The sequence below is a fragment of the Schistocerca cancellata genome, chromosome 5 (assembly GCF_023864275.1).
Source record: "Schistocerca cancellata isolate TAMUIC-IGC-003103 chromosome 5, iqSchCanc2.1, whole genome shotgun sequence".
Lineage (NCBI taxonomy): Eukaryota > Metazoa > Arthropoda > Insecta > Orthoptera > Acrididae > Schistocerca > Schistocerca cancellata.
The window spans coordinates 560173217-560184033 of NC_064630.1; positions in this window are offsets into that span (position 1 = coordinate 560173217).

Genomic DNA, 10817 nt, shown 5'->3' on the forward strand with positions numbered 1-10817 from the left:
TAAACTTACTTATTTCTTATTCGCGTTAAGTCCTGCGTTTGTTCCCATTTGGAAATAAAATACTTATTGTCAAGATAAAGGGTCGATTGTGCAGCTTTAAATAATATTTACGATTTTCCAATTTTTTGTGGTGAAAGGCACTAAATCAAAGAATTAAAATACACACATCAAAAAAAGGTTTGCGTCATCTCGGTTCCGAGAGTTTCGGAACTGTACAGAAAATTGAAATAGAGATCAACATAAACATCATTCCCGCCCTTTTCGTTGCTCATGAAAACCACACATTGCATGTTGTACCACCATATAGCGAGATATTCAGAGATGGTGGACAAGATTGCTGTGCATACCGGTATCTCTAATACCCAGTAGCACGTTCTCTTGCATTGATGCACGGCTGCATTCGTCGTAGCATAATATCCACAAGTTCGTCAAAGCACTGTTGGTCCAGATCGTCTCACTCCTCCACGGCGATTAAGTGTAGATCCCTCAGAGTGGTTGGTGGGTCACGTCGTCCATAAATAGCCCTTTTCAATCTATCCCAGGCCTGTTCGATAGGGTTCATGTCTGGAGAACATAGAGGCCACATTATTCGAGGAATGTCGTTATCCTGAAGGAAGTCATTCAAAAGACGTGCCCGATAGGGCTGTGAATTGTTGTCCGTGAAGACGAATGCCTCGCCAATATGCTGCCGATATGGTTGCACTTTCGGTCGGAGGATGGCATTCACGTATTGTACAGCCGTTACAGCGCCTTCCATAACCACCAGTGGCGTACGTCAGCCCACATAATGCCAGCCTAAACCAGCAGGGAACTTCCACCTTGCTGCACTCACTGGACTGTGTGTCTAAGGCGTTCAGCCTTACCGGGTAGCCTCCAAACACGCCTCAGACGATTGCTTGGTAGAAGCCGTATGCGACACTTATCGATGAAGAGAACGTGATGCCAGTCCTGAGCGATCCATTCGGTATGTTGTGTGGGACCATGTGTACCACGCTGCATGATCTGGTGGTTGCAAAGATGGACCTCGCCATGGATGTTGCGCCATGGTTGGTGAAGTTGCGCATCATGCAACCTGTTGTGCACGACGTTCTGTGGCTGCACGAAGAGCATTATTCAACATAGTGGCGTTGCTGTCAGGGTTCCTCCGAGCCATAATTCGAAGGGAGCGGTCATCCACTGCAGTAGTAGCCCTTGGGCGGCCTGAGCGAGGAACGTCATCGACAGTTCCTGTTTCTCTGTATCCCCTCCACGTCCGAACAACATCGCCTTGATTCACTCCGAGACGCCTGGGCACTTCCCTTGTTGAGAGCCCTTCCTGGCACAAAGTAGCAATGCGGACGCGATCGAATGGCGATATTGACCGTCTGGATATAGTTGAACTACAGACAACACAAGGAATGACTACAACTGATCGGCTTTCGGACCCCCTCCGGCTAATAGGCGCTGCTCATGCATGGTTCTTCACATCTTTTGGTGGGTTTAGTGACATCTCTGAACAGTCAAAAGGACTGTGTTTGTGATACAATATCCACAGTCAACGTCTATCTTGAGGAGTTCTGGGAATCGGGTGATGCAAAACTTCTTTTGATGTGTGTATTTTGTCATACACATACTATTTCTTTTGTCAAATCTTTGTTAATATAGCTCCGAAAAGTGAATGATAGGAATGTCCTGAAATAGGTCATATTACAACGATTACCTTGATTCAACTAACTTATTTAGTTAATATGTTAGTGCTTGGAATCAAGTAAAGCTTACTACTTGAAAACTTTTAAATTAATGTAAAAATCCTGATAGTGATTTAATGAAAACGGTTCATCAAAAGGGATTGTTTCCACAATAGGTCGTCCACGTGTGATACTGTATCAAATTTCCCCGCCAATAACACGATCTAAGTGGATTAACTTTCCACTAGATATTATTCCTTTCAAGTTACAATGTACATTACATTCGCACAAGTGCATAAGGAATTGCGCCCCATAGCCCAACCACGCAAAGCCTTTTCGCTCTAATACACGATAACAGCCGCACATTTCAGGCTCTATAGCGGACCCGCTGTGCTGCAGACAAAGACGTAACCACAGGCGAGCGTCAGCAATACGACGTAATAATCCCGCCTTATTGCTTCTCCCTGCCAATAACGCAGGCCCAAGTGCTACTGGGTAAGGCGGTTGATGGCCGAAGAAAGCCGAAATAATGCCAAAGGAAAGTGCAGCGATGGCTCCGTAGCAACCTTCTTCCACAATGACAAGTTCTGCAGTGGAATGTGTGCTATGAAACTTCATGGGAGACTAACACTGTGTGCCGGACCGAGACTCGAACTCGGGACCTTTGCCTTTCGCGGGCAGGTGCTCTACCATCGTAGCTACCCAGCACGACTCACGCCCCGTCCTCACAGCCTTAATTGTGTCAGTGCCTCGTCTCCCACCTCCCAAACTTTAAAGAAGCTCTCCTGCGAACCTTGCAGAACTAGCACTCCTGAAAGAAAGGATATTGCGCAGAGAATGAAATTTTCATTCTGCAGCGGATGGTAGAGCACTTGCCCGCGAAAGGCAAAGGTCCCGAGTTCGAGTCTCGGTCCGGCATATAGTTTTAATCTGCCAGGAAGTTTCAACTTTTATTTTATCGCTGCAAGGCATGGAACGTAGTAGACATTCTTTCTCAGTTCCTAGTTCACTGGCATTTACTTTGTTGTTAAGAAAAGCCGTTTTTCCTCTATTGCATCTGAATTTAAATCACATTCTTAGTCAAACATATTACACTAAATGTTAACGGGAACTTCAGTCGTCTACACTGAAAATAGTTCCAAAAATTGTTTGCTTTGCTAAAAATGTTGAGTCTTTTGGGTTATATACAGAGTGCCGCGATGTTTAGTGATTCATAGCACCATTTAGATATCAAATTATTATATATGTGTGGCGTCCGCTCCTTCGGCAATGAGACAATAAGGCAAAGACGGCCAATGTGTTCTTGAGTGCGGACGTACAGCAGGCTCGAGCTTTTAAAGGAAATCTGCGAAATGCCGCGAGTAATGAAGATGATGTGCAAGTGGCACTACATTAGTAGTGTGTAGATTCTTTGAGAATTTGGGCCTTATGGGAGACATGCTCTTTCGTCCGTGCGGTTACATTGACCACTGTGTCCAAATGGCTCAGTGGCGCCCGCACGGTAGCTCAGAGAGTTCGGTCAGGGGGCTGGCTGACTTCTGTAATAAAACCGAGTGAAATGTGCAGCGATCAATTAGCTGTCATACGACGTCCGTCCCGATCAAAACAAAGAGTGGTCAGAGCATCTGCATAGTAATAATATTTCGTTATAAGTAAAGCAAGTAGATTAAGCACTTATATTTTTCTCTCGTATCTTCTGCGTGTGGATACAGATCTTCGTGTGAATCTTTCCACTGTACCTGTTTCACCAATGTAATATTTAGTCTTCTTTTTACGAAAGCCTGCTTAGAATACATCATGTAGGAGTACATGTTGTCCGTAAATATGCAAGATTGTTAATTCGCTTATTATAAGAAACGGAACTATTTTGAAAGCTGAATTAACACATCATAATCATTATCAAATTCTAAGGTGTGTGATAATTCAGGAATATTCAAATCGCTACTGGGTACAAGGAATATATATGTGGTTAGCTCATATTTGCTTCGCTGACTGTGGGATGCGGCCCCTGTGAGCATGCTTGGAAAGATTCAGGGCAGGGCTTTTGAGAGCGTGATAGGAAGACTCAGATCGAATCAGCATTTGGCAATTCCGGTTAGGGGCGGAATTGGATTGCGCGTCACATCGGTTGCCATCCAAATAGATATCTGCACGTAGAGCTTGGCAAAATGCGAGGCACAGCAGCGGTACTTTTATCAATTCCTCTCTCCCATGCAGTTAAATGTGTCTCCACTGCTTCCACTCACTGAAGCAGTTTAATGCGTATTCACTGCTTTGGGTGCGAGGTGTTGTGCTTCTATCGTAAAGTACATGTTTAAAGTATGAAAAGAGAAAATTCCATCGTTCTCACAGCAATGGTTCAAAATGGCTCTAAGCACTATGGGACTAAACATCTGAGGTCATCACTCCCCTAGACTTAGAACTACTTAAACCTGACTGACCTAAGAACATCACACACATTCATGCCCGAGGCAGGACTCGAACCTGCGACCGTAGTAGCAGAGCGGTTCCGGACTGAAGCGCTCGGCCACAGCGGCCGGCTAGGGTGAGTTTCACTCCCGTTTAGAACTAAAGAGCTTCGTCCCATTATGCACAGCAACAGAAAGGAATTTACGTTATAGCAGCATGCTTTAATAATTTTTGTATTCTTCGCCATTTCTAAGTAACTTGTACACTGATAAACATCAGTGCATTCGAAATATGTTACAGAAGATTATTGTTGGAATTTCCAAATCAAGTACTCGATCACCGATGAGACGGCTATCAGAGCAGTAAAGTACTTAAAGTAAATGTGAACAGTCCCAAATAATCTTCGTATCACACCAGAAATTAGTAACGTCAGAATCCCGCGAAGAGTATCCTACTGTTCCCGACGGTATTCGAGCACCACATCAGAAACCAACGAAGAACTTGTCTGTAACTATCACATGGGCAAAATACAGTCGCCACGGACAGGGTGACTTTCGCTTGCGTACGCTAGTGAATTTATGTTTGTTTGTTTGTTAGTAATTAATACAAATCTACAGTTTTATTCCGATATTGACAAAAATTGTGCACACTTTACCTTCAAAACTTGGAACGGATGAACCTGGACGAAGACTGATTGGAAGACCACGAACAAGATGGAGAGACTGGATGTCGGATGATGTGAGCACTGCAATGGAAGGACAGGCTAAACGACAGATTGTGGAAGAATAGAGAAGCTCGAAAGACGCTCTGGTTTCAGGTTCAAATGGCTCTGAGAACTATGGGACTTAACATCTGTGATCAGTCCCCTAGAACTTAGAACTACTTAAACCTAACTAACCTAAGGACATCACACACATCCATGCCCGAGGCAGGATTCGAACCTGCGACCGTAGCAGTCGCGCCGTTCCGGACTGAGCGCCTAGAACCGTTTGGTTTCAGGAAAAAGAAGACACGGTTGAGTCACCTTTGTTCGACGTCAACTTGCGATAACAACTCATGATAGAAGGTGCCAAAACTAGCAACGTAATGTACATAAATTTTGTCGGGGAGGGCGAGGGGGGGGGGGGGGGGATAGCAATGTAATGTTCATAAAGGGTGTCTGGGGTACGCAGCAAACAGTGGAGTCATTATCGTAATGCGGAAGTAGCCTTTTCAAATCAAGCACGTGTTATGCCCCACCGGACAGATGGGCTAGGCAAGTACAGCCTGAAAGCAAACATCCTGCAACCAGGACAGCGCGTTATGCTTCTGTGGAGTGTTTCCGTGGCATTCCCTGGATGATCTCGTCATTCTTGGAGACATAATGGACCAACACAAATATGCATCTATCTTTTGGAACCATATCTACTCTTACATACAGTCTGTTTCTCCTCGGCAAGATGGTATCTACCAGCAAGGCAATGTCGGATGTTACACACCTTGTAGTGCGTAGTTCGAAGAGCACCGGGTTGAGTTTACTGTATTGCCCTGACCACCAAACTCCCCGACCTTAAACCCAGTCAAGAATCTGTGGGACCACTTCGATCGGACTGTTTACGTCATGGATCCTCAAGCGAGAAACCTCCTGTAGCTGGCCACGGCACTTGAGTGGGTACCTTCGAGAACCTCATTGGATTGGATTGATTTGGTGGAAGAGACCAAACAGCTAGGTCATCGATCTCATCTGTTTAGGGAAGGATCGGGAAGGAAGTCGGCCGTGCTCTGTCAAAGGAACCATCCCGGCATCTGCCTGAAGCTACTTAGGGAAATCACGGAAAATCTAAATCAGAATGGCCGGACCCGGGATTGAACCGTCGTCCTCCCGAATGCGAGTCGAGTGTGCTGACCACTGCGCCACCTCACTCGGTAGAACCTCGTTGACTCTCCCTCCACGTCTAGTAGCGGTATCTACATCTACATCTACATCCATACTCCGCAAGCCACCTGACGGTGCGTGGCGGAGGGTACCCTGAGTACCTCTATCGGTTCTCCCTTCTATTCCAGTCTCGTATTGTTCGTGGAAAAGGTAGCTATTCAGGATTTTGGAGAGGTGGCCACATTAATGACCTGGACAGCGTTTTTCAGCAGTATGTGAACCGTAAACCCCGTGCAATGACTGTTTCTACCGAACGCTTCCTATTGCAATGTAATCCTACACAGAAATAGTGAATGTCTGTGTCCGTTACATCTGTCTACTTGACACAGTCAGTGTTTCATACGCTGTTACATTGGTGCAGCCAGACGAGTTACGTGACTACCACACACAATGTCTACTTCACCGGCTTCACAGAGCACATGCAACGAAGTATGTCACATCAGAGAATAACTATCTATTATAATCAATATACAAGAACTCCCTTAACTAGTATCCCAGAATCCATAGACCACATACGACAAAAAAGATTCCGTACTGTTGCTGTCCGACTTTGAAACAAATTACTGTATAATCTGTGGATAATTCAAAGCCCTGTAACCTTTAATTAACGTTTATGGCGAGTTTTTCCCTCTGTCACACAGGCAACTAGATCCTCCCAACGTTACATAGTTACGCTTCTTTCGCAATCAGTCACATCATTTTCCTTTCCTCTATCTTCAGTAATCTTATTTTTCCTATTCCTCACTTTCTCCCTCTTCCAGTCTCTCACGTCCATTGCTGCTAGTGCCCACAGGTTAAATCTGCCTTACTCCAATTTTCATTTATTATAGAACTTCCAGTGGATGAACGTAGACGGTGTTTTTTTCCTCACTACACCAATTTCTAAATGTTGTATTCTGCATTAGATGTAGTTTGTAACAAACTTATCGTAATAAATTAAGTGCCTGATGAACTGTGAGTCTGATAGCCCTAATCTCACAGTTTAAATAAATCAGTAAAAAATAACAAATACCTTATACACTAAATGACTGTTATGATGTGTTGTCCATTAGTGCAAGTGAACGAAAGAAAACAGCTTACTTGTTATTAGCAAATTAGTGTGTGGTGCCAAATGTAAAGTGGTACAAAATTCCTATTCTAATTCGAGTCTCGAGCGTATCGCCAGCAATCGTTTAACTTGGTCGACCATCTGAGAGGGTCTAAATGGTACGGCAATTGTTCGTGATACGAAAGAGGAGTTTCAATGCATAAAAGGGACACATTTTCATTTTTCATGATATATTCATTACATTGGAGAATGGATTCCTATAATACCATTTCATGTAATTTGACATCTTTAATTTAACCCCAGTTGTCTTAATTCTTTACAATTCAGTGGATTCCTATCAACATGGTTCGGCCTGTGGCGTATATGCCACATCTCTGCCCACGTATTTTTCATTTTTCATGCTATATTTTAATGCACAGTATTGAAAGATTTTGTTACGGGTTTCTAGGAACTAGGCAGGATCACAAGGTAGACTCTTAGAACGACGCGGCAGATGGTCATATAGCTTAAGACCGGCCACGCAAGCAAGAGCCGTATCGTACTGGAGGACAGAGAGACAGTGGGGATTCACAAACAACGCTGGGCGCCAAGTAGTGAACATTGCATTACTCATATTTAAGGTTAAATATCAATATACACCTACAACCACACTGATGACGTTACTTGTACTGAAATGAAATTATCGTATGGCATTGTTGGCCGGGATGTCGCAGTCGGGCTCGGTCGCCTAGTGCAAGTCTTACTTCAGTCGGCGCCACACTGGGCGACTTGTGGCCAATGATGAGGATGAAATAATAATGACAACACCCAGTCACCGAGCGGAGAAAATCTCCAACCCGGCTGGGAATCGAACCCGGGCTCAGTGCATGAGTGGCAGCACGTTACCACCCAGCTAAGCAGGCGGACTACTTGTAATGATAACTTGTAAATAATAATTTCAATACCACTCAATTCGTCGGTACACGCTAATTACAAATTATGCAAAGAAAGCGTTACTGAAGAAGAGAAATTTGTACACATCGGGTATAGATGTAAGTGCCGCCGGCCGTGGTGGCCGTGCGGTTCTAGGCGCTCCAGTCCGGAGCCGCGCTGCTGCTACGGTCGCAGGTTCGAATCCTGCCTCGGGCATGGGTGTGTGTGATGTCCTTAGGTTAGTTAGGTTTAAGTAGTTCTAAGTTCTAGGGGACTGATGACCACAGCAGTTGAGCCCCATAGTGCTCAGAGCCATTTGAACCATTTGTAAGTGTCAGGAAGTCGTTTCTGAAAGTATTTGTATGGAGCGTAGCCATGTATGGAAATGAAACATGGACGATGAATAGTTTGGACAAGAAGATAATAGAAGCTTTTGAAATGTGGTGCTACAGAAGAATGCTGAAGATTAGATGGGTGGATCACATAACTAATGAGGAGGTATTGAATAGAATTGGGGAGAAGAGGAGTTTGTGGCACAACTTGACAAGAAGAAGGGACCGGTTGGTAGGGCATATTCTGAGGCATCAAGGTATCACCAATTTAGTATTGGAGGACAGCGTGGAGGGTAAAAATCGTAGAGAGAGACGAAGAGATGAATACACTAAACAGTTTCAGAAGGATGTAGGTTGCAGTAGGTAGTGGGAGATGAAGCTTACACAGGATAGAGTAGCATGGAAAGCTGCATCGAACCAGTCTCTGGACTGAAGACCACAAAAACAACAGTTACTGCGCTGCTTATAGGTGGATGAGAAGAACGAATCCCAAGTGCACCCTTAGAGGGAAGGCACCAAACTGCCAGAATAGTCTACGGTCGGTATCCTAGGAGGTAATACATGACTCTGTTTCCGAAATCTGATCTCATGTAAAAACATAACATCTTGTGAAAAAACTGCCTCGGATGACGTACTTGTGCGATATTCTGTTAGTCCAAGGCAGTCTACTATCGGTTTAGAGGTGGCAAGATGCGATAAGTGTATGAAATGCAGCTCCTAGTAGAGTCAGAATTAACTGTTGAAGCTGCCCCGGAAAATATATCTATGAAATATCATGTGGACTCTAAGATAGTGTGAATCGTTTAATGACTTTTACTGTACTCAGAAATTAATGACTGGGAATCTTGTTATGAATGTTAACGATATACCTGTTCTAGAAATAGTTTTACTAAAATTAGTTGGCAATCCAACATTTTACGATTATAATTACGCTTAGCATTTCAATTTACCCACCTGCCATATTATTATGCAATTTTTATTGCACAAGCCTTAGAACTTGCGATCGACAGAGAAGAAACCAAATGGGGCAAGGTCTAAGACGCGAGGTAAGCAAGTTGCCTACAATTCAATTACGAGAAGTGGGGAGTGGACGCTCGAGACTTTCATGTGTAAATCACACTTATCATCACTGTGCATCCCCGTGGACATATTGCAGGAGACGAGATTCCCCTGTCTGCTGTGATAAAGTTAAAGACGGATACTGTAACCGAAATAAAATATTCACAAGTGTCTATCCGCCTGTGATCGCAGTGAGAGCACGAGGTTTCGGGAAGTATACCCTCTCTCTCTATTTTAGTTTTCTGTAACGTGTAAACAGGAAAGATTTTATTGCACTGATGGGCCGCGAAAACCTTCACTGACACTACCCTTTATTCTCTGACTGGTTTTTGATATATTTCTGTACATGTAGCGCAAAATCAAGTGCAAAATATTTTTGGTTGTAAGGTCCCTTAGGATTGACAGAGTTTTATTCCTAATATTCATTGTTAACTGAAGGTACGACATGACGTCGCGCAGGTGATGGGCGACCATGATGTGAACATGCCGAGGCTTAAGCCACTGCTGAATAGGTCGCTAGACTAACTGATCACATGCTGATCAAAATTCTAATTTATTCTTATTTTCCTTTATGTAGCATCACAACAAAAGGAAACGTCTTCATACAATGTATAGAGTCATGTGTCAATATTCAGCATCAGAACTCAACAGCAAGTCGCCAGTTATTCTAGTGACCTATTCATCAGTGGAATAAGTCTCCACAGATTTATAGTCAAATTTTTCGGCTGCGCGGTCTAGAACGCCTTACCATGGTTGTCGCGGCTCCCCCCATCGGAGGTTCGAGTCCTCCCTCAGGCACGTGTGTGTGTGTGTGTGTGTGTGTGTGTGTGTGTGTGTGTGTGTGTTGTCCTTAGCGTAAGCTAGTTTAAGTTAGATTAAGTAGTGTGTAATCCTAGAGTCCGATGACCCCAGCAGTTTGGCCCCTTAGGAACTTAATACAAATTTCGAATTTCAAATTCTTGGGGATTGCCTATGCGCATCTAAATTTAAGACAAGAAGTGTGAATGTGATACCGTCGCATATAACAGTGGTTACTTTGGGAAATGTAAGTAATCGAAATTACTTAAATATTCCGTGGCTTGAAAATTTCCGTTTGTGCCTCTGTATGGCAGAAAAAGTGTAGGATAAATAACAGAACCCAATTTGCTGTCATTCTCTGGCAACAGTTCTCCCTCTGCAGAAAATTTGCCGGATGGCTGTGAAGCATCGTGGCAAATGCTTGGAGCAACGAGCGTAAATGTATTATTCAAATTGGTTCCACGATCAAGAAAACCAAAACCGCTCAAACGGACAGGAAGTGCCCGCACGACTCATCACTGTGTTTGGCATTGTGTGTGTACCAATAAGAGGGAGGAATATTATAGTTACCGCATGACGCACTGGCCTGTTCCTCGGATTCTAGCACATAGAATACTGCTTTCTGCCAAAGAAGAACATAAGCCTCTATGATGCAAGCACTGTGTCCAAAGTGACGC